This window comes from Mauremys reevesii, linkage group 2, assembly GCF_016161935.1.
Source record: "Mauremys reevesii isolate NIE-2019 linkage group 2, ASM1616193v1, whole genome shotgun sequence".
Lineage (NCBI taxonomy): Eukaryota > Metazoa > Chordata > Testudines > Geoemydidae > Mauremys > Mauremys reevesii.
The window spans coordinates 51,792,087-51,819,034 of NC_052624.1; the positions used below are offsets into that span (position 1 = coordinate 51,792,087).

Below are 26,948 nucleotides of genomic sequence, written 5' to 3' on the forward strand. Positions count from 1 at the left end.
TCATTCTGTATCTTAAAGATTATATGTATAGATACATTAAATTCTGCTAGGTATGAAACAACTTTGTCTGGGGACTATGGCCACAGATCCAATAAACCTTTAAGCATGTGAGTAACATTACTCATTTGAATAGTTTCATTTAACATTTTGGAGCTGATCCTACAACTGGACCCAACTAGGTGGCCCTTTGTACATACCTGGAGCCTTGCTGAAGTCAATGGACTGCCTCTATGGGTTTAATTTCAGGATCAGTGTGCAGAGGGTTATTCATTTGAGTAAATGTATGCAGTAATTTATTGTTTGCAGGCTCAGGGTTTATACTGGCATTTTAATTTTAAGGTTTCCTAGACAGCTAATTAATGTAATTGTGGTTTTAAAAATTGTATTGTTGTTTACAGTATATTGATTTTGTACAACATGCTTGTATAAAGAATGTGATTTAATTACACATACTTCATAGACACAAGCCTTGAAAGATAATAAAGCTAGAGAAAGCAAGGAAAGCTGTGTTTCAAAACAACAATGGCACAAAAAGAGTGAGGGATTACTGCAAATGGTACTGCCAAGATCACTTCAACAGCATGAAACTGCTGATAAACACAGAGGAAAAAAAACTAAAGTCCCCAGTTCAGTGAGGCCTGCTTGTCCAGATAGGTTTGGATGGCTGCCAGTGGGTGAATCAGATGTCACTGGGGTTTGCACTATAAGAGACAATCTGTTCCAGCAGCACTCATGCCTGAAAAGAAGGAATGAATCAATACGAAGAGGTTCCCATACACCGTGTCCTTTTAATTTTACCAGGAAAGCCTGCTTTATGCCAAATTACTGTGAAATCAGTATTGTGCCATTTACCTTATTGGAAAGTAATAGTTATCCTTTATCAGGCATTATAGTACTCAGTTTTATTCCTGTCTTTGCATTAAAGAAAGGGATATGGGTTCTCTGAGAATACTATTGAACTGGTTTTCATTCTGCTATATTTTTGCTCTGAGGACATATACATCAAACTGAGTATCTTGTTGATAAATAATTCAATTTACAGGCACTTATAGTACTGTCATTTGCATGGTCAGGAGGCTTTCAAGTTACTTTTGAATCAGGTGAAGTTTTAGGGACAGGTTCAGTTCTACCTTTGAGGCACTGCCTACCCCACTAAGAAATTATTACATTAATTCAAAGTAAAATGAATGTACTCTCATCCCAATTCCATGCTTTGGGGCGCCATTCTCCGTGTAAGACCCCATTCTCGCTGGTCCTTTTGGAGGGCTGAGGAGCTGCAAATGACCCAGATCATATAAAAAGAAAGGCTGGAGCCCTCATGCGTTTTTGATTTTCTCATTTTCTTCTTCTTCCCAGCCCCAGCACTCCCTTTTAGGTGGGCTTCAAGATCTACAGTAATGTCCTATTTACCTTCATTCCCCTCATGAGGTGATTGGGCTGTACACATTATGGAGAACAGATGAGTGTACTGCAATACTCTTGCTAAGGTAAGCCACTTGTTTTCACTGCCTCCTTGGAACAGACCTCGGAACCTTTAGCACCCTTCCTTCATGCTGTGAGCTCTCTTCAGCAAGTCCATCTGAGCTGGACACCTGAGAGAGACTTGCATTCCCAAAGGGAGCAAAGTACTCCCACTTTCACCGTCTGCAGTGACTCTCAGCCAGCACTGTAAAAGCAGTAGGATTTATCAGATGTTTGGAACAGTGTGGAAAGTCCTTGGTTAGCACAGGGAAAATGAAGTTACAGCATAGAACCATTCTGGTTACCCAAAGCCCCAGACAAGCGGTATACACCCTTGGCTCCCACTCTGTCCTCTTTATCAAATTTCTGGGCCAGTCCCTCCTCAGTTCTTTGTGGTCCAGCTGGTCAAACGTGGCTGGCTTCCTGCAGAGGGGTGGGACCTCCATGGTTGTTAGTTGCTAGGTAGTAAATGTCTAAATGTTTGAGCTTTGCCATTGTCTTCATGGACTTTCCAATGACAGGGGGCCAGGCCCCAGACAGCCAGGCATCAGTCACGTCTGTGTGGTAGCCCTGCCCAAAAGTAAACAGCTATTTGCCACCCACTAAGTGACAAATCCTGCATATGGGGGAAACTGAGGCACACACAGTATTAATACAAAATATTTACAGAAAATTCCTACTCTGTCATAGTGCCAGACCAGAATGAACTTTTAAAGTTAAGTGGGTTTTCCAGGAAATCTCTAGGGGAAGGTGTATGCAAATGTTCCCCCTTTGGTTATTAAAGAACTCAGCAATTTGATGCTTTGCCCTAAGAAGACCTTTTTCTGCTGATAACATGAGGACAAGATCAGAGGCCCAATTGTATAGAGGAGTGACTTTCAGATTCAGGATGTGCTTATTCTGAGCCAAGGTGATTATGAACTTGTAACCACAGAAAAAACCCTTGGTGGACTTTGAAGCACTGACTCCTGCCAGAACACTTGGTGGCAGTGGGGGGATGTCTGGTAAGCTTAGTAGCATGTGTATAGGTTCTTTTATTGTTTTAATATATTTTCTCTCTAATACTTTCACCTTAAGAATTAATGTGCTTGCTTAGGAAAAGCTGTGTGGTAACTTGTAACCTTGGGCAATTACTTGTAATTGTGGGCAATGTTTTTTAAAGCCTCTGATGAGAAAAACAAATCAGGCTTGCTTAGGCAGTCTGACTTGCTGGGAATTTCACAGTATAGGCAGGGAACTCTGCAGCCTGGAAATACCTTAGTCAGGAGGTAGAGGGATGTATGCCCCCACCCAAGAGAGGTGACAACTGGGGAGCTGGAAGTCTGAGCATGGGTGCCCTTGGTGGACCAAAGAGGGGTGAATACAGGTGTAGCTGTGACAAAGTGAGCAACATTGTGTCCTGTCAGGTCTCTAATATTTAGTGTCAGCACCATGCTCCCTTGTTCACTTCATGTGTTATCAACTAAACATGTTGCTTTGGATTGTTTATTTACCAGTACAAGTGACATTACCAGGGCAGAAGATGGCAGTGGTGCGCAGAAGGAAGGAAGCAAAGCGTAAATCCCTATACCTCTGTTGCAAAATGTTCACTGCTTTCCCTCACAATGTCGATGCTTCACCATCTTCTTCATGTGCGTGTGGCTCTCCACCATTCAATAAGTTGTTCCTCTTGCCAGGAGGTGATGGACCCCCCACTCCCTCCAGTTCCCCAAATGTATCAGGAGGGTTCATTATGCTACTTATCCTTTCTTTACTGAGGCTTTCTTAGATTTAAACCAAAAATATTTCAAAAGTGTCAAATATAAAATCTATATTGATATATTTACTGATATATTTCTATATTAAGAAACCTGTCTGAAATGGCTACTCAAACAAGCTACAGTAATTGATTACTTAATGAAGATGGTCTTTTAATAGAAGTGTATCCAAATTTTTATTATAACCAACATTTGGGGATATTTTGGGGTGCTTCTTAAGACAGGAGATTGCCTAATAAGGGTGGGTAGTCTTTGGTACAGATTTAATTATACAGTGTGTGATGGATTCACAGGTACATCGGTGGGTGGATTTATAGTGAGCAGCACATGGCTGTTGTTGCACCCAACCTAATCATGTTTGCAGTTGCTGGTTGCGGTCTGGGCTTTTCCCAGGGGCAATCAAGCCCCTTTTCCATAATGATACCATGTATAGTGTAACTTCTGTAATGCAGGGTACAGTACCTGGTGGGGTTGGAGGTGCTCCGGCTTTGAGCTGCAGTACACCTGGCTGTGACTGGGGGACTTTTGGCCCTGCAACACAGAGAAGGGAATCAGTAGCACCAGAATGGGGGTGGGGGGCAAGGAGGCTATGGCCCTCCCACTTTTTGAAAGTGGACAGGTCTGATCCATCCAGTTTTTGGCAGGGGCCCTGCTCCCGCCCCCATCCCTGCCCTCCTCTTCCCCCTGAGGCCCCGCCTCCCAGCCAGGCTGGCAGTGGTGCCACACCATGGACTCTCCACCTGCCCAGGGTGGGGGGGAGTCAAGAGCAGCCCCCAGCCCGTCCCCCCACCTTGCAGCACCCCTGGCCCACACAGGGCACGTGGAGAGTCCACAGCACAGCTCCTTGCGTGGCTCTTACCTGGACCCAGCTCCACCTGGGGGCCACAGCCTAGCCAGGGTAAGAGCCACACAGACAGTTGTGGGGAGCTGTGCTGTGGACCCTCCACCTGCCCTGGGCGTAGGGTTGCCAGGCATCTGGTATTCGATCGGAACGCCTGGTCGAAAAGGGACCTTGGTGGCTCCGGTCAGTGCTGCTGACTGGGCTGTTAAAAGTCCAATTGGATGCGCAGAAGAGCTAAGGCAGGCTCCCTGCCTGATCTGGCTCCCTGCAGCTCCCAGAAGTGGCTGGCATGTCCCCGTGGCCCCTAGCTTCAGGTGCAATCAGGGAAGCTCTTTGCACTGCCCTTGCCCCAAGCACAGCCTCCACAGCTCTCATTGGCCAGAAACCGCAGCCAATGGGAGCTGTGGGGGCAGCACGCCCCGCACAGAGTTGCCTGGCCATGCCTTCACCTAAGGGTTGGATATGGCGGTCACTTCTGGGAGCAACGCGGAGATAGGGCAGGCAGGGAGCCTGCCTTACCTCGCTGCACCGCCGACCAGAAGCTGCCTGAGGTAAGCATTGCCTGGCCAGAGCCTATCCCCCAACCTCCTGCCACAGGTCAGAACCCCCTCCCACACCCAAACACCCTCCCAGAGCCCGCATCCCTTCATGCACCCCAATCCCACACCCTGAACCCCTCATTTCTGGCTCCACCCCAGAGCCCACAGCCCCAGCTGGAGCCCTCATCCCCACCCACATCCCAACACCTGTCCCAGTCTAGTGAAAGTGAGTGAGGGTGGGGGAGAGTGAGTGACAGATGGAGGGAAGCTGGAGTGAGGGGGGGTAGGGCCTCAGAGAAGGGGCAGGATAGGGACAGGGCCCGCAGGGCGGGGACACGGGGCAGGGGCTGCTCTTGACCCCCTCACCTCAGGCTGGTAGCGGATCTGCGGCACGGCTCCCCACTGCTCCCCACACAGCTCTTACCATGGCCAGGATGCTGCCTCCCAGCTGAAGCTGGGTCCAGGTAAGAGCTGTGTGGGCAGCTGTGGGGAGCCGTGGACTCTCCTGCCCTGGATGGGGCCCCGTGGGTTAGGGACACAGGCCATGGGCTGCTTTTGACCCCCTCCTCCCCCCGTCCTGGACAAGTGGAGAGTCCACAGCTCCTGGCCCACTCTGGCTTCTGGCTTGGCCAGGGGCCCCCAGGCAGAAGAGGAAGGGTGAGGATGGGAGGCTCTGGCCCCTGCCCCCCCCCACTTTTGGGCAGGCTCTGCCACCCCTGCAGGGAATACAGGGTTAGCCCTACAGAGGTAGAGTACATGGGGCTCCATGCAGCCTCCATACTCTGAATTTCCTGCTGTCTGTGCTCTCTGTTGTCTTAGCTACTGCTTCTCCAGACACAGCAAACCATTAATTAAGCACATGACTGTAGGTTATTTGAGGGAGTTCTCTATCATAGTTGCATTTTTGGTTGGTTGTTTTTTGGGGGTGATTTTGGTTTCCCCCCATTAAAAATACAAAGTGGGTTTTTGAGCCAGGCTCAGGCTGGAGTGTTAAAATGTTAAAAAGGTGAAATGTTTGGTGCTGGGGTGCTAGTGTGGTGGTGCTAAAAAATGAAATGCTGTGGTGCGTGCTGGAGGAGTGAATTGCCTGGGGGGTGGTGCTAAAAATGCTGGAGGGATGAAGCAGATGGGAGATTATATGGGAGAATGATGAAATGGCTGGAGGTGAAATGCCTAGAGAGGGTGCTAAACATGAAGTGTTGGTAGGTGGAATGCTGGGGGCCGGGGCGCTAGCAGGGTGAAATGCTTAGAAGAGGGTGCTAAAAATAAAATGCTAGGAATGGGATAGGGATTAGATTTCAATACTGGTATCTTGCTCTGTCCCCTTCACCCCTTTCTGGCTTTATGTATGCAAATTTCCAATCTACTGTTTTTTAGGGATGTTGGCAGGTATGCATTAGCCAGAGTGGTTCTGCCCTATAAAGTCACTCTCCAAGAATGACACAGTGAGTTCCATATATTCTGTCTCACTGATTCCATATCAAATATGCTCAGCTTGCCAGTAAAAGGAGTTTTCTTTACCTAACTGCCAGCTCTGCAAGCTCAGCCTGGATTAACTCCAGCTTGTGCATCATTGCCAGTAATGAAGAGCAGGTAGGCCAAATTATGCCTTGAATGACAAGTGTGCAGCCCCATTGTCTACAAATTATGCCCTCTGGGACACCTTTGGAAACCAATGTAAATCTAATGGGCCTGCACAGGTGTAGCTGAGGACATATGGATCTGAGGCTTGCAGAATCTTTATCACTAGTGGAAAGATCTCAGCTTGACTCTTTGGAGCACAGGGTAAGTTTGTGGGGCTTACAAACTTACCCTGTGGGGAGGGAGAGGACTACTACTTTTTACTTGCCCAACTAGGAATACTTGAAATAGAAATCAGTGAAACATAGTGACTATGGAGCCACTCTAAGCCATTTTTCTAGAGTCACAATTTCTGAAATACTTTGTTTAAAAGGTGAAGATGGACTTAAGTTTACCTCTTGCCTGTGGATGAATTGCATCCACTTTCAAGGACTTGGAGGACTAAACATTTATATCTCAAATCCCATAGAATAGGGGCAGTTGAGAAGGTGTCATGTAAAAGGTGGTAATGCACTCTGATGATGATGATAAAAAATTATGATCACTGACATGCTTCACAATGAGCTGAAGTGTGAGCAGGGCTTAGTGAATTTTTCTGTGCATAAAATACCTCAGTTGGGTTAATGTATTGTACTTTCTCAATTGGTTGTAATGAGATATACTTAACTATATTAGAGGAAACTTAATATAATTATTGGCTCTTGTATTGGAAAATGCATAGTAATTTGAAGTTGCTTTCAGCATTTAATGAGATTTCCTCTTTCATTCATTCAAATGTGCCCTTTGGCAGTAGGGCTCAGTATATGTTGACATGTGTTGGTATGAAATACTTTCTTTAAAAAAAAATGCTATGGGGGCCCCAAGCTGTGTCTCTCAATTGCCCCTGATTTTTAGGGACAAGCTTTATTTGGTCTTTATTTTCTCCCTTTTTATCACAACATGTGGCCTGTCATAAATGATAATGCTGAATTTCTTCTGCTGTCAAAATGTCACCTAACCTATTGCTAGGTAATTGGTATATCTCCTATTCTTACCTATCTCCTAGAACTGGAAGGGACCTTGAAAGGTCATCAAGTTCAGCCCCCTGCCTTTACTAGGCAGGACCAATTTTTTTTGCCCCAGATCCCTAAGTGGCCCCCTCAAGGATTGAACTCACAACCCTGGGTTTAGCAGGCCAATGCTCAAACCACTGAGCTGTCCCTCCCCCCTGTCTCAGAAAATGATGTATGTGGTATATGAGAGCTCATGCTGGTTTTATACAGATTTAAAAAAACAAAAAGCCACAAGGCCACTGTGAATTTTTGTTGTGCAGAGTCATATACTTGGAATTTAATTGTGGTTTGTGAACAGGTCTCCTGACCTATTCCAGGCTGTTTAGCGACCCTTCAGATTAGAGTGCTATATTTTAGTAGCTACTAGCAAAAATATATTTATAGAAACATGTCACCTCTAACAAGTGCCACATTTGATGAATAAAACTGAGGTCTTCTCTTTCTGGGCTGCACTTCTTAGTGACCTTTGTCTTTTAGTGAAACTCCTGAAAGTAATTGTTTTTATGTTGTATAATATGACCCAAATATTGTATTTTTGTCAGCATGTCTAATAGGTTGCTCAATACCCTTGTTGTCTACAGGTCATTGGGCCCATTTGTGTTCAGTGATATACAGCATGAATGTTCATGGGTAGTTTGATACATCTCTAATAGAAAGTGAGTGAAATGGCACAAGTCTATTTGTGACCTTCTAGAATTGCACTTTAAGTCTGATCAATGGAAAGAGAAATTCTGGAGAAGCAAATGTTTAATTGCTGCAGATAAACTTACAAGAGTTGGATAGTCATTTCCTATTAATTAACATTATAAAGCAGATTAAACTTTTGTATTAGATAAATTATTGGTCAAAGTGAAAGGTCACCACAAGCATTTTTTTTTAAAGGAAAACTTCTGAATAGTGTATTAGCCTATAGTTCTTTAGTTGCCTCTTCTCTGCCCTCAGTACAGAGCTCTCTGAATAAGTGACTCAGCTCAGGGCCTTTGCCTAAGAATATGTAGAAGAAATTAAAATATTTGATCATGGTAACAAGTAAAACTATATTGAAAATTGAACACTATGGATTCTTAGCAACTTAAAAGTGGATAAATTCATTTTTAAAAGCTTATAATTCAGTCTGTGACTTCATGAAGAAAAAGTAAACTTGAGATAAGTGTTCTCCAGTCAATAAAATTTATATAATAGTAACCTGAAAGGGCAAAAAGGGTGGGATTCAAGAGTAAGGAAACAAACTATAAGAAGGTACCAGTATCTAAGCAAGGGGAAAGTAATTTTTCCTCTTTGAATGAGTCATTTTGGATCTACCTGTCCAGAGCTCATTCAAGATCAGGGCCTTTCTTTCCAGCATGCATGTAGAAGCTGTGTATTGTGATTAGAACACAGGTCTTTCCAGCTATTCCAAGGAGTCTGTGTGTCTGTAAGCAAACTAACTAACCTCTTTGTGCCTCAGTGTCCTCCTCTATAAAAATAGATGCAACACATACATCACCAACTGTTCTGGTGCTTAATGATAGTAGAATACTTTTAGGTCCTCAGATGAAAGGCACTGTGGAAGTACAAAGTACTGTTAAAGATTTCTCATCAGTAATACTTTGATTGTGCTCTACTGCCCTGTAAGAATAAATATGGAGTTTTCAATGCTTATGGTGCAGCAAGCTTTTGGTTTTAGTATCAATGTCTTTATTGGAAGAGTGACTCGATGGACTTTTGTGGCGGTGTGTGTGCGCGTGTGTAAATATATGGATGGGGTGGTGGCTTTTTTAAAATTAAACAAAAAAAAAAGCCAAGTTTTGGTGTGTCACTTTAATTTGCCTGCCTTAGGTTAAATGGTAACTGACAACTGGGTGTCAGAGATTATAACATTGAGAAAACTGTCTAATGGGCAGTTCTGTGGCTGGGCTGATGCAAACTGAATGCTGATGTTTTCCTTTTATGAGAAATAAGGATGGGTGGGCAGGAAGGAAAGTGCAGTAGGAAAACCATAATTCAAAAGCTGCACTGAGAATGCCAGACAACACTTAAGGGACAAAATAACCAGCTTTTATAAATAAGTGTTTAGAGCACAACTTTCCCTATTAAAATGTCTCAGATGTTTAGAGATCAAATAATAACAGTTTACTTTAAAATGCCTCATTTCCATGTTTTCAGATCTTTCCAATGGCCTCATGGTCAGATTTGTCCTTGGATGTATACCCTGTAGTTCTAAATGTGTTTGCACTTCTTTGATTTCAATCCCTTTTAAAAATGAATTTCTCTTCTTAAACTCAGGGCTTCCCAGAGGATTCAGGGGGCCTGGGGCAAAGCAATTTTGGGGGCCCCTTCCATAAAAAAAAGTTGCAATACTATAGAATACTATATTCTCGTGGGGCCCAGGGCCTGGGGCAAATTGCCTCACTTTCTCCCCCCCACCCCCGGCAGCCCTGCTTAAACTAGGTCTTTTTTATTTTTACCCAATGATGACTTGATTAATTATGCTACAGTACATTGTAAGGTTTATATCTTGCTATGGACAGGCCAATGTTTGCTAAATTAGTCTTGCGGGTATTTGTATTAGGACTTTAAAAAAACCTGAAAACAGAAGTTGAATCAGGGATTTGGCAGTCTATTTTCTGTTGCAGTCCTAAATTTAATCTCCTATTGTATGAAGCTAGTATTCATTAGAAACCTGTGTACTGTATGCTTGACAATTACATAAAGATTGTCTGTCAATAAAGTACAGACAGAAAGTGAATAGCACAATTACTTGACAATGTACAAGTAGAAGGTGAAACTGATTAAAAGTTCCAGGACCAGGGATTAAATCCTGCTCCTGTTGACTCCAGTGAGGCGAGATTTCACCCCAGGACAGGTGCCAGTGGCAATGCTGAGACCCTTATGAGAAGCAGGTGGGAGGGAGATGGCTAACAACTGCACATCCAGTTTCTGAGGGAGACAAAAATTGCCAGGGAGTGCTAGGAAAAAAGTATAGCAGTGGGGATAGAAAAGAAGTAACAGGATATAAATCACTTTTTGCAATACAAAGGATTAAACAGTTTGGAGATAAGAATCCTTGAATGGATCATGGATAGCAGAATCAGGAAAGCTGCAGATGGAAGATGTAGAGATAAGCAGTTCAACTTTAGGAGTGAAGCGTCTCACTGACCTGCAGTAAAACATGAAGGAACAAATTTACACCACCTGCCATATCCCTTGCTTAAATAAGGTTCCAAGGCATGTACATCAGTTCACTGCTTGGGTCACTGCCTAATGCTTAGTGGAAAAACAAGGGTACTAATGTAATGTTAATTCTTTTTGTTTCTGGATACTGATTTTGATCCTTACTTTCACATACACAAAACCACATGATCATTAAATAAATGTCAGAATTTTTTTCTCTCCCACCCCCCCTTTTATTTTTATTTTTATTTTACAAGACAGTTTGGTTGGCCACATGCTGGGTCTCTTCACCCATTGGAGCACTTAGTGAGAATGCTGTGGCAGAAAGATTGGGCTAATGAATTTCTTTTCATCATGTTCGAACATCTACCTCATGGCTTTGTGCCTGACAAGTTGGAATTAAAATAAAATAAAAAATAAGCGCATTGCAGCTCAGCAGGAGTAATCTTGCAAAGTTACAGCTGAATGCAAGAATTACATATTAGGAGATTTTTAGGTCAGGGTAATCAAGCTGTAGGGTTTCCTTTTTTTTAAAGCCTCTTGTCTTTAATGAAAGATGGTATTCCTGCCATTTTACAGACATCCTAAGAGTTATCAGCAATCAGCACGAAAATTGGCAAACCTGACCAACAGGTGTATATGTGTGTGTGTTTGAGTGCACCAGGCTGCAATGCTAAGGACCACATTTTCCAAGTCTACATGTGAGGCAGAGCTGGAAGGTGGTCTAGTCAGCTCACTAATCTGGGCACAAGCCTGGTTGTGATGAGGAGTTAAGGGTGTATTAAGTGAAAGGCATTATAAAAGTCAGGCTCTGGGTGGATATTGCAAGTTGTAGAATGCAGGGTCGGCTCCAGGCACCAGCCCACTGAGCTTGGGGCGGCCAACAGTGAGAGGCAGCAAGTCCAGGTCTTCGGTGGCAATTCTCTGGGAGCGAAGGACCAGCTGCCAAACTGCCGCCGAAGACTGAAGCGGCAGTGGTAGAGCTGTAGATCGCGATCGTGGCTGCTTTCCCCGCCACGCTTGGGGCAGCAAAACCCCTGGAGCCAGCCCTTGTAGAATGTGCAGGAGATAAATGAGTTGGCTCAGCTAGTTTCTTTAATTCCCTTTTCCATATACCCAATGTCCTAAGTATAAGGCCTCCCTTTCTCACCTAGGTTACATGATGGTGGCAGAAGGGATCTGACTCAAGTGTCAAATTTTTCAGCTCATTAAAGATGTTTTGAAGTGGGTTGTGTTGAGAAAGAGAGGGCAGGGACTGGAGAGCAGGAGTGGCCTCTCATAGACTTTTCTTCATTCCAAACAAGCCATGAGAAATGCTGCCAGATGCCCCAGTGCTGAATGTTTCTACTGCAGTTCAAGATTTGCCAAATGTTCTTCCTCCTACAAGTTGGTAACTGGATGGCCCAGTCTTCTACAAACCAGCACTGCAAGCTAAGAGCCTGCAGCTGCAGAAAAGCTGTCAGGTGCTTCAGTGTCTGTAGCAGGATCAGCTGCCTAGCAGCATGTTGGCTAAGCTAGCTGGTGATGGTGATTAATGTTTGTTACTTACATGGCAGCAGTGCCTAATGATCTCAACCATATTTGGACTATGTTTTAGGCCCTGTACACCAGGGCCGCCCAGAGGGGGGGGCAAGAGGGGCAATTTGCCCCAGGCCCCGCGTCCCGCAGGGGCCCCCACGAGTGTTTTCCGGGGCCCCTGGAGTGTTTCCCATCTTCCCGCGGCTCCGGTTGAGGTCCCGGAGCCCGGGACGAGTGGACCTGCCGCAGGCATGACTGCGGAGGGGGCGCTCGTCCCGCGGGTCGGCTGGACGTCCCGCAGGCATGACTGCGGCAGGTCAACCGGAACCGCGGGACCACGGCACCCGCCGCAGTCATGCCTGCGGCAGGTCCGCTCGTCCCGGGCTCCGGAGCCGCGGGAAGACGCCCCCCAGGGAAAGGGCCGCCCCACGCGCCTGCTTGGCGCGCTGGGGTCTAGAGCCGCCCCTGAGCGGGGCCCCCCGCCGCCGAAGACCCCGGGCCCCCGGAATTCTCTGGGCGGCCCTGCTGTACACATATGCAATAAATGGCAGTTGCTGCCCCAAAGAACTTAGTCTAAAAGACCAAAGTTAAAATGAGTTGATTGCAGAGTGTTTTGTGGTCCTGATGGCATTTTATTGGAGAAAAATCAGATCCTAGGTGAAGTTTGCATGTGCTAGGTGGCACAGCCTTGCCCTTGGTTTCAGAGCAATGACTTGGTCTTTCACAGGAGCAATGCACAAGACAAGTAATTAGTGCCCAAGGCATATAGTTGTTGCTAAGCAACAAACAGATTTGGCCTTTTTATGCATTGGTTTAAAATCTGATTGTCTTTTATTTTAAAGGTTTTCTTCTATTGAAAGAGAGAAAGGGGAGGACTCTTACCTTTCACCTTTGCTGTAAGCTGATCCATTCCTGTAGCAACCCAGAGTTACCGACTCTGACTTTTGGGGGTAAAAGTTGGGAAACTGAGTCAAAAGTCCACCCAATTTAGGCTTAATCAATTTTGCCTTTATACAATTTCAGACAGAATAATTGTCACATATAGTGTCTGGACATGCACTGAAGGCAGACCAATAATAACAGACAAGACAGAATTGATAAATGGGCCCTAGTTACCACGTTCTGGGGCATCAGGAAGTTCTTTCACCTTCCGTGATGATTGTTGCCTTCTCTGATCCACTGATCTGGTCCTTTGGTCGCATTTTTCAGTTTCTGGTCCAGAGTTTCTTCAGTCTGGGCCAACAGTCACTTGGGTCTCTTATACATTTCTACACTACAGATTACTTCACCTTTATCCAATTTGGCTTTCAGCACATCATCACTTTGGATTTTAGGTAACCTGTACATCAGTGGGTCTCAGGCTTTTTTTTTTTTCCTACTGGTGACCCCTTTCACATCACAAGCCTCTGAGTGAGACCCACCCCTAATAAATTAAACACCCTTTTAATATTTAACACTATTATAAATGCTGGAGGCAAAGCGGGGTTTGAGGTGGAGGTTGACAGCTTGTGACCCCCCCATAACCTCATGACCCCCTGAGGGGTCCTGACCCCCAGTTTGAGAACCCTTGTTGTACATTATGCATGCATAAGCTTCAGTTACCCAACTTCTGTCTTTTTCCAGCTTGGTTTTGCAGTTTCTGGGTCATGTCATTTTGTGTCACCTGCCCTGGCTCTTCCCAGAAAAAGGGCAGTGGGTACATATCTTTACATGTAATGATATCATTTACCGTACTTATTTTTTCGAACACCTGTTATCTTTGTTCTGTCATCAATAACGTTTTAAGCAGATTCGCAATTCCATGCAAAAGAAGAATTGGCAAAACCACATTTAGGCCAGCAAGGACTTGGCCTAAGTGTTACCTCATCTGTACTCATTCAATATACTTTGTTACAAATAATTGAAATATAGCTAAGAAGGCTTTTAATTATACCATTTATATTTCAAGGTTATAAGTCAGTATATGTGTATTATCCCCTTCTACCCTTTAATCTGTTGGGGGTGAGGGGAATTATAGAAGACATTCTTTAAGGTCAACATTTCTTATATTAAAACATGTTTCTTTATTTATTTGCGTTTTGAATTATTACAAAGAAGCTTAATTAGAATTTTTCCCATGCCTGCATTTTGAGGGATGCCTCAGTTTTAGGGTCTCGATATTTAGTTGCTTTTAATGGTACCCCAACACCGGCCATCACTTCTTTACAAGGTGAGGGGTGGTAATGGAACAACACTTTTGTGTGCTTAACTGTGTAAACTTAAAGTCAGCAAATATGAGGATTAAGTTTGAACATACAACCTTTATTATTTAACCCCTTCATCTTTTCTTAAATGTGCACATGTAAAAAAATGCTGTGTGCATTCTTGAACTACAATTTAAGTGCTCATTGCATTGTTAAAGTCAAAGCAATTTGTTTGAAAACAAGCAAACGCACAAGTCCTCAGTTATGACAGTGTGTCACATTTTTCAGATATACTTGGATTTCAAGTTCTTTGGGACAGGACTGTCTTTTTGTTCTGTGGTTGTACAACACCTAAAACAATGAAGTGGGGATCTTGGGTGCTATGGTAATACAAGTAGTAAATAATATATTTCTAACTTCAACAGTGTTGTTAGTAGCTACCGGTGTGGTGCTCTGCTCTTGTTCGATGATAACAGTTGGCTGCGTGCGTGTTCCCTCTGTGTGCTGCCCCGGCTCTGCGCAGACACAGCAAACCCCAAGAGAACCCCCAAAGACCACAGACTCTAGTAAGGTACGAAGGAACCCGATCTAGGTTTATTGTCACACGAAGCACAGTAATAGTTTCTTATAGACTCTACAGGACATACTACGAATTTGTGTCCCCTGGCAATGGACACAGCTCAGTTGGTGTTGGGACTTTCCACTGCCCCCTAGGCTGGACAAAGATGCGCACTCTGGGACCTAATTTTATGCAGTTACAGGACAGATTACTCATCCCTACTGATGTATTGAGGTACAGCCTCTTGGCTCATTAGGGTGCTGTCTCCCCTTTGATCATGTTGTTCCAAACATACAGATCTATCCATCATGCTGTCCTGTCTTTAAGATGCACCTGCCTATTCCTTGTTATGTCTATGGAGTGTCCTGACATCATCTTGGCACAAGTTCCTCTTCTCACCACTTCTGTGAGTGAGGCCTGCCTCTGGCTTACAGCCCAGCTTTTGCTTAGCAATGCCTGGAAGTACTTTGGTTCAGGCTTTAGGCCTCAGACTAGGCCTCTGACACAAGAGTTTATGTTTCAGGGCCTCATCTTACTACAAGCAGTTTTTGTCATAGCCTGCTCTTTAAAAAAGTGTGGGTAGAACATCTTTCAAAAATGAATGTGTTTTTGTTTCCACCCCCAATGAATTCAGATGGCTGGAAGGATTTTGTTTAAGCTTTCTGGAAAAAAATTATTTTAGATCAGAAACGAAGCATGGAAAACGTCATCAGAAATATGATTATGTGAAAATGGCAGGGGGGTTATAGTGAAAACCAGCTTGCAATCCACATTCATACTAAGTGTGTATGCATATCCATATTTGTTGGACACTTTTAAAAATATTTATGAATTGATTTCTCTTCCCCCATTGTTCGTAATGTTTTCTAAAAGGCCTGAAATGAAATGAAATAAAAAACAAGACATTTTTCTCTTAGCTGGTACCAGCAAATAGGTCTGTGTAGCCTGAGAGTTGAAAGGCTTGTTGCCTATCTATTTTCCTTTCAGTGTTTGGCATTTTACCCATAGTCATTATCTGAACTGAGAGGCAACATCTGTATTCTATCCATACTTGAATTAAAAAATTGGGGGGGAATAAACATAGGAGATTAGGCAAAATTGAACTCTTTCATGAAATTTTGTAACAGAGGAAACTTTTCAGGCATGTGTGTGAATAATTTCTGGGGAGCCATAAAATGTCTTCCAGGATTAACATTTGGCATAGAATCATAGGAATGTAGGGCTGGAAAGGACCTCTAGAAGTCAAGTCTGGCCCCCTGCACTAACACGGGATCAAGTAACCCTAGACCATCACTGAACATAAGAATGGCCATACTGGGTCAGACCAAAGGTCCATCTAGCTCAGTATCCTGTCTACTGACAGTGGCCAATGCCATGTGCCCCAGAGGGAGCGAACCCAACAAGCAATGATCAAGTGATGTCTCTCCTGCCATCTATCTCCACCCTCTGACAAACAGAGGCTAGGGACACCCTTCCTTACCCATCCTGGCTAATAGCCATTAATGGACTTAGAACTGGATAAATTCATGGAGGTTCTTTTAAATGCTGTTATAGTCCTAGCCTTCACAACCTCCTCAGGCAAGGAGTTCCACAAGTTCACTGTGCGCTGTGTGAAGAAGAACTTCCTTGTATTTATTTTAAACCTGCTGCCCATTAACTTCATTTGGTGGCCCCTAGTTCTTGTATTATGGGAACAAGTAAATAATTTTTCCTTATTTACTTTCTCTACATCACTCATGATTTCATATACCTCTATCATATCCCCCCTTAGTTTCCTCTTTTCCAAGCTGAAAAGTCCTAGCCTCTTTAATCTCTCCTCATATGGGACCTGTCCCAAACCCTTAATCATTTTAGTTGCCCTTCTCTGAACCTTTTCTCATGCCAGTATATCTTTTTTGAGATGCGATGACCACATCTGTACGCAGTATTCAAGATGTGGGCGTACCATCGATTTATACAAGGGCAATAAGATACTCTCCGTCTTATTTTCTATCCCCTTTTTAATGATTCCTAACATCCTGGTTGCTTTTTTGACTGTCGCTGCACACTGCGTGAATGTCTTCAGACTCCAAGATGACTCCAAGATCTTTTTCCTGATTCGTTGAAGTGAAATTAGCCCCCATCAAATTGTATATATAGTTGGGGATATTTCTTTCAATGTGCATTACTTTACATTTATCCACATTAAATTTCATTTGCCATTTTGTTGCCCAATCATTTAGTTTTGTGCGATCTTTTTGAAGTTCTTCCGTCTGCTTCGGTCTTAACTATCTTGAGCAGTTTAGTATCATCTGCAAACTTTGCCACCTCACTTTTTATCCCTTTCTCCAGATCATTTATGAATAAATTGAATAGGATTGGTCCTAGGACTGATCCTTGAGGGACACCACTTGTTACCCCTCTCCATTCTGAGAATTTACCATTAATTCCTACCCTTTGTTCCCTGTCTTTTACCCAGTTCTCAATCCATGAAAGGACCTTCCCTCTTATCCCGTGGCAACTTAATTTACATAAGAGCCTTTGGGGAGGGACCTTGTCAAAGGCTTTCTGGAACTCTAAGTACATTATGTCCACTGGATCCCCCTTGTCCACATGTTTGACCCCTTCAAAGAACTCTAATAGATTAAGACACGATTTCCCTTTACAGAAACCATGTTGACTTTTGCCCAACAATGTATGTTCTTCTGTGTCTTACAATTTTATTATTTACTAGTGTTTCAACGAATTTGCCTGGTACTGATGTTAGACTTACTGGTCTGTAATTGCTGGGATCATCTCTAGAGCCTTTTTAAAATATTGGCGTTACATTAGCTATCTTCCAGTCATTGGGTACAGAAACCGATTTAAAGGACAGGTTACAAACCATAGTTAATAGTTCCGCAACTTCACATTTGAGTTTTGTGGCCTGGTCTACACTGGGGGGGGGGGTGGGGTGTCGATGTAAGATACGCAACTTCAGCTACGGGAATAGCGTCGCTGAAGTTGCATAACTTATTTCGATTTACCTCCCATCCTCACGGCATGGAATCAATGGCCACGGCTCCCCCGTCGACTCCGTTTCCACCGCTCGCCCTGGTGGAGTTCCAGAGTCAACGGGGAGCACGTTCGGGGATCGCTATCCTCCGATCTGGTGGGTAGTCTGGACGTACCCTTTCAGAACTCTTGGGTGAATGCTATCTGGTCCTGGTAACTTGTTACTGTTAAGTTTATCAATTAATTCCAAAATCTCCTCTAGTGACACCTCAGTCTGTGACAGTTCTTCAGATTTGTCACCTATAAAAGCCAGCTCAGGTTTGGGAATCTCCCTAGCATCCTCAGCCATGAAGACTGAAGCAAAGAATCCATTTAGTTTCTCCGCAATGACTTTATCGTCTTTAAGCGCTCCTTTTGTATCTTGATCATCCAGGTGCCCCCTGGTTGTTTAGCAGGCTTCCAGCTTCTGATGTACTTAAAAAAACATTTTACTAGCTTTTGAGTTTTTGACTAGCCATTCTTCAAACTCCTCTTTGGCTTTTCTTATTACATTTTTACATTTAATTAGGCAGTGTTTATGTTCCTTTCTATTTACCTCACTAGGATTTGACTTCCACTTTTTAAAGGATGCCTTTTTATCTCTCACTGCTTTTTTTACATGGTGGTTAAGCCACGGTGGCTCTTTTTTAGATCTTTTACTGTGGTTTTTAATTTGGGGTATACATTTAAGTTGATCCTCTATTATGGTGTCTTTTTGAAAAGTGTCCAGGCAGCTTGCAGGGATTTCACTTGAGTTGCTGTACCTTTTAATTTCTGTTTAACTAACCCCCTCATTTTTTGCGTAGTTCCCCTTTTTTAAATTAAATGCCATAGTGTTGGGCTGTTGAGGTGTTCTTCCCACCACTGGGATGTTAAATGTTGTTATATTATGGTCAAAAAGAGAGAGACCCACACCCAAAATAGCCAGTAGTTCATTGCTTAGGGAACTCATCTTGTATGTGGAATTCCCTGCTGTGCGTGATTCAGGACACTCACCTGGGCCTTGCACATCCCTGGGCTATTCTGGAATGGGCCTCTCTATCTGACCAGAAATTCCATTGTGAGCTGAGAAACCTTCCCTACAAGATGTTCATAGAAACCAATATGTTTCTGTGAAAACTTGTTTGACAGATTAGCATTTTCTGACACAATGTTTAATATAAAATTCCCAACCAGTTCTAGTGCTGATCTACAAAAGCTAATCTTTGATCTGCAATAGGACAGGGAGGGACATGAGTGGCATAATCTCAGCTGCAGAATCATAGCAAAATGGCTCATCTCCTGTTCTGGTGGCAGTTTACTAACCTCAAACTAACAAAAATAATGTGAAGTTATTGAAAATAGAGAGAGACTTAACCATAATAATGTGAAAGTTATTGCAGAAGGAGAGGGAAAAGGGTGATGTTTTAAAGTAGTTGAAATATTTTTCACAGCACCCTGGAAGAGCCAGAAAATTTCTTTTAAGATTAATTGAGTACATAAAGCCCTGTGTTTTTTTTTTTGCACCTTCATCCCTCCAACTGTGGAACATCAGGCTTTGCAATATTTGAGAACATAACTGTGCTAATAAAGAGAAGATTCTAAGAGCAGCAAAAATTATTTAACATTTGACATAAGGACGTAAATTGTCTGTCTTTGATAATATTTCAGCTTTGACAATTAAAAAAGGGGAATAGTTTAAACAGATAATAGAGGTAAGAAAGTTTGAAATACAGACAGTGATTTCCTTTCAAATTCTTCAGTTACAAAGGGCAAACTCTGACCATTAAATTATGTGAAGATGGGCAAGAAACTTTTATATCTGAATATCAGAAACCATCTAAGTATTTCAAACTGCTGAGCCCATCTGAGGGCAATAGCAAAGAAAGTAGGCACTGATTAGATGCAGATAAAGCCAAACTGGATCCCACAAATTCAGCAGAATCCTTGAAGGTACCAGAAATGATTTTCAGCTAAGATTTTACCTCCAGTCTTTTAGAGAGACACATTTTTATTCTTCTATACAGTCACTCTGTTAGGGGTTGGCAACCTTTCAGAAGTGCTGTGCCGAGTCTTCATTTATTCACTCCAATTTAAGGTTTTGCGTGCCAGTAATACATTTTAACGTTTTTAGAAGATCTTTCTATAATATATAACTAACTATTGTTGTATGTAAAGTAAATAAGGTTTTTAAAATGTTTAAGAAGCTTCATTTAAAATTAAATTAAAATGCAGAGCCCCTGGACCGGTGGCCAGGACCCAAGCAGTGTGAGTGCCATTGAAAATCGGCATGCGTGCCATAGGTTGCCTACCCCGGTCTATCTTAAGGCTAATATGAAGTTATTTCTCTCTCATGTAAATTATAATGTGGAAAGAGTTTTTATATTGCTCCGGGCTTCATAATATGTAACAAGGATTTTATATTGCATTATGGAGACACTATCAGGAAGAGACTAAAAGGACAGTAAATACCTTCTTGAATTATAATAATTGATGTTAGAAAGGAGGAGGGATATCAATACCACATTGATTTTCTTTTACATATTGACTTGGGAGTAGCCAATACATAAACTTTAGTTACGTTATTTTAAGATGTGTGTAGGAGCCAAACACGTCTACGTCTCTTCCCTTGTATTCATATTGATAGAAGTATGTGTCTAGACCACTGGAAACTCATCTTTCTTCAGCGTCATGCCATGTGTTGAGTTTGTAGATCATTCTTTATGTAGAGATCCTCTAATTAGTAATTTCAAAATATTCTGTAAAAATTTGAATGGGATTAACTCTACTCCAAATGTTAGTTTACATGATTTATGGAGTGTTACTATTATATTCCAAAATAATGTAAAATCTGTATTGTAGAATAGCATGGCTCTATTTGGGATGACCTGCATAACTCATCCTTAGCATCATTTCTCATGTGCAATGGGAATATTTCAAAATTATGCCACACTGTTATGTTTTCTCCTTTGAGAAGATAATATAGACGTAATTAAGTATATAAAGAAAAACTGGTCTTGTAAACTTGTATGAAATGACTTGGTGTGGTGCTAAATGCTAAAATCTAATGTTAATGAACTTCTAAGGCTGAACTATCACACACTCAAAAGGCAGTAAATTGCAACGGTTTAGATTGCTGTTTTAACATTAATTCAGACATAGTGCACACCCTATACTTCATAATACCCATTATTCACAGAGCAGTGTGCATGGGGTAAGGCTAAGGACAATCTTTGTGACTGATTTCACATGTCTATTCAGGTACTGAGAAAAGGTCTCCTTGCCAGGAACCTTAGTGTCTCATCTCTACTGGAAATGATGCACAGATACCAACGTTGCTTTGATCACTCAGCTGTGGTAGTGTCATTACACCTTATAAGAGGTGTAGAGTGACTGCCATTGTGTCAGGATGTGGGGTGTGGCTGCAGATGCTCAGGAGGCTGAACCTCAGTCTCTGTTTGGAAGGCAGGGCTCTGGATGGCAGAACAGACTGGCCAGATGGAGCGTTGTATTGGATTTCACTTGATCTGATGGCAGGGGGGAGTCCTGATGGGGTATGAGTGTTTTCCCCTTATACTTGGTGGGGTCAGCTGGTCCTGATGTTCAGGGGGTCTGGAAACCCTTTCAGTTCTTAAGTCTCGCTCCACTGTGTTCCAGCTCAGGGCCCATAATCCAGCCAAGCAGAATCTGGCCTCAGCAACTCCTCCTGTGCCCTGAGCAATTTCCTATCTCCCTTGGTTCTTGTAGATCTGATTGTCCTGTCTCTGTTTCTGGACAGCTTCTCAGCAGCTTGCTGGCAGGAGTTTCCTTCTCCAGTGCTTGCTCTTTTGGCAGCCACCCTGCCCCTCTGCTTCCCAGCTGTTTTATTCTTCCAGCTGTTGTGAGGCTACCAATCAGCACGGGCCAGCAATACCTGCATTTACCTCTTGGTTGCCAGGCCAGTATGAGAAATATACATGCACAGCTTGATCTTCCAGTATAACCAGGTACCAGTATACTGGTACCTGACCTATGGGAAGAGTCAGAAAACAGCAACAGGGAGGGGAGCTCAGGTTTCGAAGTAGGGTAGGAGAATTCAGTGATGGGGTGAGTAATGGATATAGTCTACTGTAGACTATTATGTCCCTGCCTGCCAGTGACTAGAAATTCTCCCTCGATACCTTTGAGGAGCGGTGGGTGCTGTCCGGGGTCCTCTGCTCAGTGTCCCCTTCAGGTTTCCTATTTTTGACCCTCCTTGGTATTTTTTCTGTTGTGTCCTGGGCTCAGTGGATCCTCCCCACAGGCTGGGGGAGGGTTCTTTAGCCATGGGCGGGCTTGCATCTGCCCACTTCCCGGAACCCAACAAGACTAGAAATCCTCACTAATACCCAGAACAGTGCCCTGTAGGCTGGTTACATGCCTTTGTGTCATGTTCTGTGTTAGATTGTTGAGTTGCTGTTTTCATTAATATCTTTCTGGAGACCACGTAGTGTAGACATTGGCACAGCACAATTTATTTAGGTATATGTACTCTTTCTTAAGAACATGTTATACTCTTCCCACTGCAAGGCAATTCCTAGTGACTGAATCCAAGCACTTAGTCGTGATTTCATAGTGCCATCCCCAAGTATTCACAACAATGAGTCAAATCCCCCCAAAATTGAGTTAAATCTGCCAAAATTGAGAGAGTGACTTAGAAACCATGAGAGTTTATTTTTAAGAAACAATTTTGGTTCTTTATTTGCCTTCTGAGTTTTGAATCTTTAATACGCAGTTAGGTCATGTTCTCAAGGTTTTTATTTTGTTAAATGAAAGCTGAGATTGGCACAAATTAACATCACTCCAAGAACTGAGATTTTAAGAAAAACACCAAATACTGTGGGATGCACAATAAATTGTGAGGGTTGGCAACATCCATATTTTGCATTTTTACATCTGCCATTATTAACATTTGCTATCTTATGCTTCATTTTAAATATAAACACAAGGTCATCCATTTGGCATGTAACTGGGGCACGTGGCTCTGCAGTTTTCAGTTAGCATCTGGCAGTTCTCCTCTTTCTTAAACTGTCATTAGTGCCATGACATGGGCACACTCAGTGTCTTGACTTCCCCTTGCCAGCTGGATCCCTGTTTAAATAACAAACTACTAGTGGTCATCATATAATGAAAGTCTGCAACTATATATGCAGGTAAACAAAAAAGAAAAACTCTAACCCAAGAAGAGATCCTTATGTTTAGACCGAGGAATTAGAAAGTTTGAGAGAGAACAATAAAGGAAAGAGGAAAAGAGAGAAGAAGGGATGTAGAGAGATTGGAGAACTAAACAGGAAAGAAACTTTTTAAATTCATTCATTTATTTATTTTTTCGGGAAAACAGATGACTTCTAATATATATTTTTTATATTAATACAGAAGGAAAATTGATGGTATTCAGCCTTTATTACTTCTCAAGATATTATGTGTCTGTGGTTTTTGTGCATCTGTTGTTGTTGCTGTTTACTTTTTCTACTGCTTTCCAGCTGGTTGTAGCTTTGGAGATGACTAAGTTATAGTCTTTCAGTACTTGCTTGTCGCTGTCATATTACTGTACTGAAACAAGTAGTATATGCTTTTTGTAACATCCAGTCCCACTTTAGTGTTTTTTTTAAATGTATTCAGTGCCTCAGGTGTGCCAGATGCTTCACTGAATAAATGAGTCTCCATTCCACAAAGTTTGCAATCTAAGGCCCCAACCCTTCAATTGACTATCTGTGCACAATCAATGGTAGGATTGGGACCAAATTTTAGACATAACTCAGTGAGTGGGAGTAGTGGGAAGAAAAGAATGAAGGTTGAATGAAAGTTGCACTGAAAATATATGGCTATTTATGATCATTATATGCAAATTAACAGTACCACTGTTTGTTTCTTTTCAAAATTCTTTCACTCACTGCTTTCCCTTTTACACCGAGGTAGAAAGAAAATAGCCCTGTTCATAGGCCTCACAGAAGGATTTGGACAAGATAAGGAAAGAGAAACGGTCTAGAGCACTGGGACTGAAATCTTATTCCAAGCATGGAGGGCAGCATGGAAAAAAGCGTAGAGTGAGAGAAGTCAAAAGGATGTGAAAGGGCGATGGTGAGGTGGACTTAATCTTTTGATATTTCTGATTGTATATACATCACTACTGAATGAACACGTTTATACTGGCAATTTTTACTATTTCTGTTTAATGCTGATTACAATGCTTGTTTTTACTGTTGAGACTATGTTGCAGACAGTATGTGTGCAACATTGTACATTTTTTTAAAATCTACAGTATCACAAAATATTATACCTCTAAAAATCAATTTTATTATAGCTATTTGAAGCTTCCACCAGGGAATTTTCTGCTAGACATCTCAAAGAAGTTCTGTTTGTTCTGGGTTGTTTAGCTTTTCTCTCTGTTTTGCTGGATAAAATTAAGACTAACTTTTTTTTAAAAAATCACAAATCTTCTACAAAAGTTTTAAAAAAAATCAGTGGTTTCAGTTATTCCTGTGGCAGCTGGCATCTCGGAGAACAATGCAGCAATTATAAAGGGCACTAATACACTAATGGCTTCTGATAAGTCCTATCCAGAATTCCCTTTTCTTTTAATACCAAGGGAATTGCTTGACAAGAAGGGAGAAGAGCTGTGTGTGTTTGAGAGAGAGAAATAGATGTCTACCTGCATACAGGGCTACAGCATGTGAGTGCAGGAGAGGGGATCCAGAAACTATTATAATGTATTAGTCTATAGGCATTTTTACAGCCTTCATCACCATAATATAAGAACAAGGAACTGAACCTTATCAAAAATATTGGCAGTTCTTTGACTCATTTGAAAATCTGATTAATTTACCACATTATGCTATGGAAGTCTCATGGTTAACAATTCTGATAACACTATGATAGACAAGAAGGCCATGATTTTTAGAAGTGACTAGTGATTTTAGATGCCTCAGTTTTTGGGCACTCAACTTGAGAAATCTTAAGGGGAGGCACTGATATTCAGAGTGTGGGGGATCTGTAGTTTCTGACAGCTTCACCTAAAATCTGAGAGGTGAAGGCACTAGAGGCACTGAAATCACTAGTCATTTGTAAATGTCTTGTTCTAAAGACCCAGGGGAGAAAAACTTGAAAATGATGGCCCTACGCCTGCAATTGTATCAGTGTGGGCAGACTCCTTGTATCTGTGTGGGTCTCACTGAAGTCAAAAGGGCTCCTCATGGTTGCAGGGGGATCTGAGCACATATATCTGATCACAAGCTCATGGTTTAAAGGGCCTATTTTGTGTCCTAAATTACATGGCTACAGCAGCTTCATTGACTTCAATGTAATTTAGGTGAGAAGTAGGCCTGATTTGTCGTTCAACATAGTGATATATTTTATAAAACAGAAGCTAGAGTACACACAAATGGCGTTTGAAAACAGTGCTTGTGGATGGCAAACTATAAGGTGCCTGAGCACAAAGTAAATTTATCCAAATGTTTTGATAAATAAGTTGGAAATTATTTTGCAATATTTTCCCAATGCTAATCACTATACTGTACTTTCTGCATTGGACAATAGTCTAGTCTTGTTAATGGACTGAATCCTTTAGCATTGATAACTACACATTAACAGGGCCTTGACTGAAAGATGGTAATGGTGAAGGGACCATTGTATTAATCTAATCTGACCTTCTGCATAACACAAGCCATAGAGTTTTGTCCTGTAATTTCTGTATTAACCACAACTAATTGTGGCTGAACTAGAGCTTTTAGAAAGACAATCATGATTTAAAGATTTTTTAAATGATATAGAACCTGATAAATTGTTTAAACGAAGAATTTCCATCGCTGTTTAAAAATGTTTACCTTATTTCTGGCTCGAATTTGTCAAGTTTAGACTCCCAGCCATTGGGTCTTGTTATGCCTTTGCCTGCTTGATAGTAGAAGGCTCTCTTACCTGAGATTCTTTTTTCTTGTGTAGGTATTTACAGACAATTATCAGAAGTCACCTCTTAAACTTCTCTTTGATAAATTTAATAGACTGAGCTCATACAGTGAGAGATTTTAAAATGTTTTCCAGTCCTCAAATTGTTCTCATGGTTCTTCTCTGAATCCTGTCCAATTTTTCAATCTCTTTTTCTGAAGTGTGGGCACCAGAACTGGAAATGGTATGTCGGTAGTCTTACTAATGATATATACAAATGTAATACCTCCTCCCTACTCCAATTTGATCTTGCCCTGTTTATGCATTCAAGGATTGCAATTTTGCCCTTTTAGCCACAGCATAGCATTGGGAGTTCATATGCAGTTGATTACCCACCATGACCCCGGAGTCCATTTCAGAGTCATTGCTTTCCAGGACACTATGTTCCATCCTGTAAGTGTTACCTACATTCTTTGCTTCTAAATGTTTTACTTTGTATTTGGCCATATTAAAATGTATGTTTGTTTGCATCCAGCTTACCAAGCAATGCAGATAGCTTGGAGTGAGTGACCTTATTTATTCATTCCCCATTCTAACTTTTTTAGAATCTTCAAATGTTATAAGCAATGATTTTATATTTTCTTTTAATTAAATTTGATGAAAATGTTAAATAGCTTTGGGTCAAGACACTAACCTTGCAGGTCTCCAATAGAACCTCCAAACTCATTTAATGTGGATTCCCCATTAACAATTATGTTTTGAAATCTATCGGCCATTTTAAAATCTACTTAACGTACATTATTGATTTTTAGTAATGCTAGTTTTTAAATGAAAATGTCGTCATGCAGTACAGAGTCAAATGCCACATAGAAGTCCAAGTATATTATATCAGCAGAGTTATCTTTATCAACCAAACTTGATAAACTTGGAACATTATTGAAAATTTTGTTTAGCAAGATCCTTGCATTTGGCTGAGTTGTGAATGGCACCAGACTTCAGGATAGTTTGGGTTAAACGGAGCTTCACACTAGTCAATCTCCATGCTTCACTGCTCATATAGGATCAGGCCTATCCGGGACAAGAATGGTTTTGTTACAAACTGCCATGCCATGACTCTTCTCCTACATGAGGGGCTATGAAGGAGAGTAGCATTGGGTGCACTTTGGAGGCTCTATTCCACCAGTGGATTCTCTCCTTGCTGAAGGAATCCTCCTTTTGGTAGTTTAAGCTAGTACTATGTCCCCTTTGCACTGTTGGATCATCTCAAAGGGGTCCATAGAGAGCTGAGGGTTTGGGTCCAGATTTCTAAAGACAAAGTTTTTGCATTTGCTCCCATTTTGCGAATCAACTATATATTAAAAAAAAAAAAAAGCTGGGTGCATGCAAACTGCATCTTTAAAATCTGGCCCCATGT

The 26,948-nt window shown here is 42.1% G+C and overlaps 2 long non-coding RNA genes across 2 annotated transcripts; one reads left to right on the forward strand and one right to left on the reverse strand.

Annotated features, from left to right (window-relative positions):
- Positions 1-621: 621 nt before the first annotated feature.
- LOC120398896 lies at positions 622-6,206 on the reverse strand. Its single transcript, XR_005594779.1, has 4 exons — positions 6,120-6,206; positions 3,681-3,749; positions 1,411-2,031; positions 622-736 (listed from the first exon to the last, which is right to left on the reverse strand). It is a non-coding gene; the product is annotated as an uncharacterized LOC120398896 (long non-coding RNA).
- Positions 6,207-6,279: 73 nt separating this feature from the next.
- LOC120398895 lies at positions 6,280-25,988 on the forward strand. Its single transcript, XR_005594778.1, has 3 exons — positions 6,280-6,383; positions 23,573-23,734; positions 25,888-25,988. It is a non-coding gene; the product is annotated as an uncharacterized LOC120398895 (long non-coding RNA).
- The last annotated feature ends 960 nt before the right edge of the window (positions 25,989-26,948 follow it).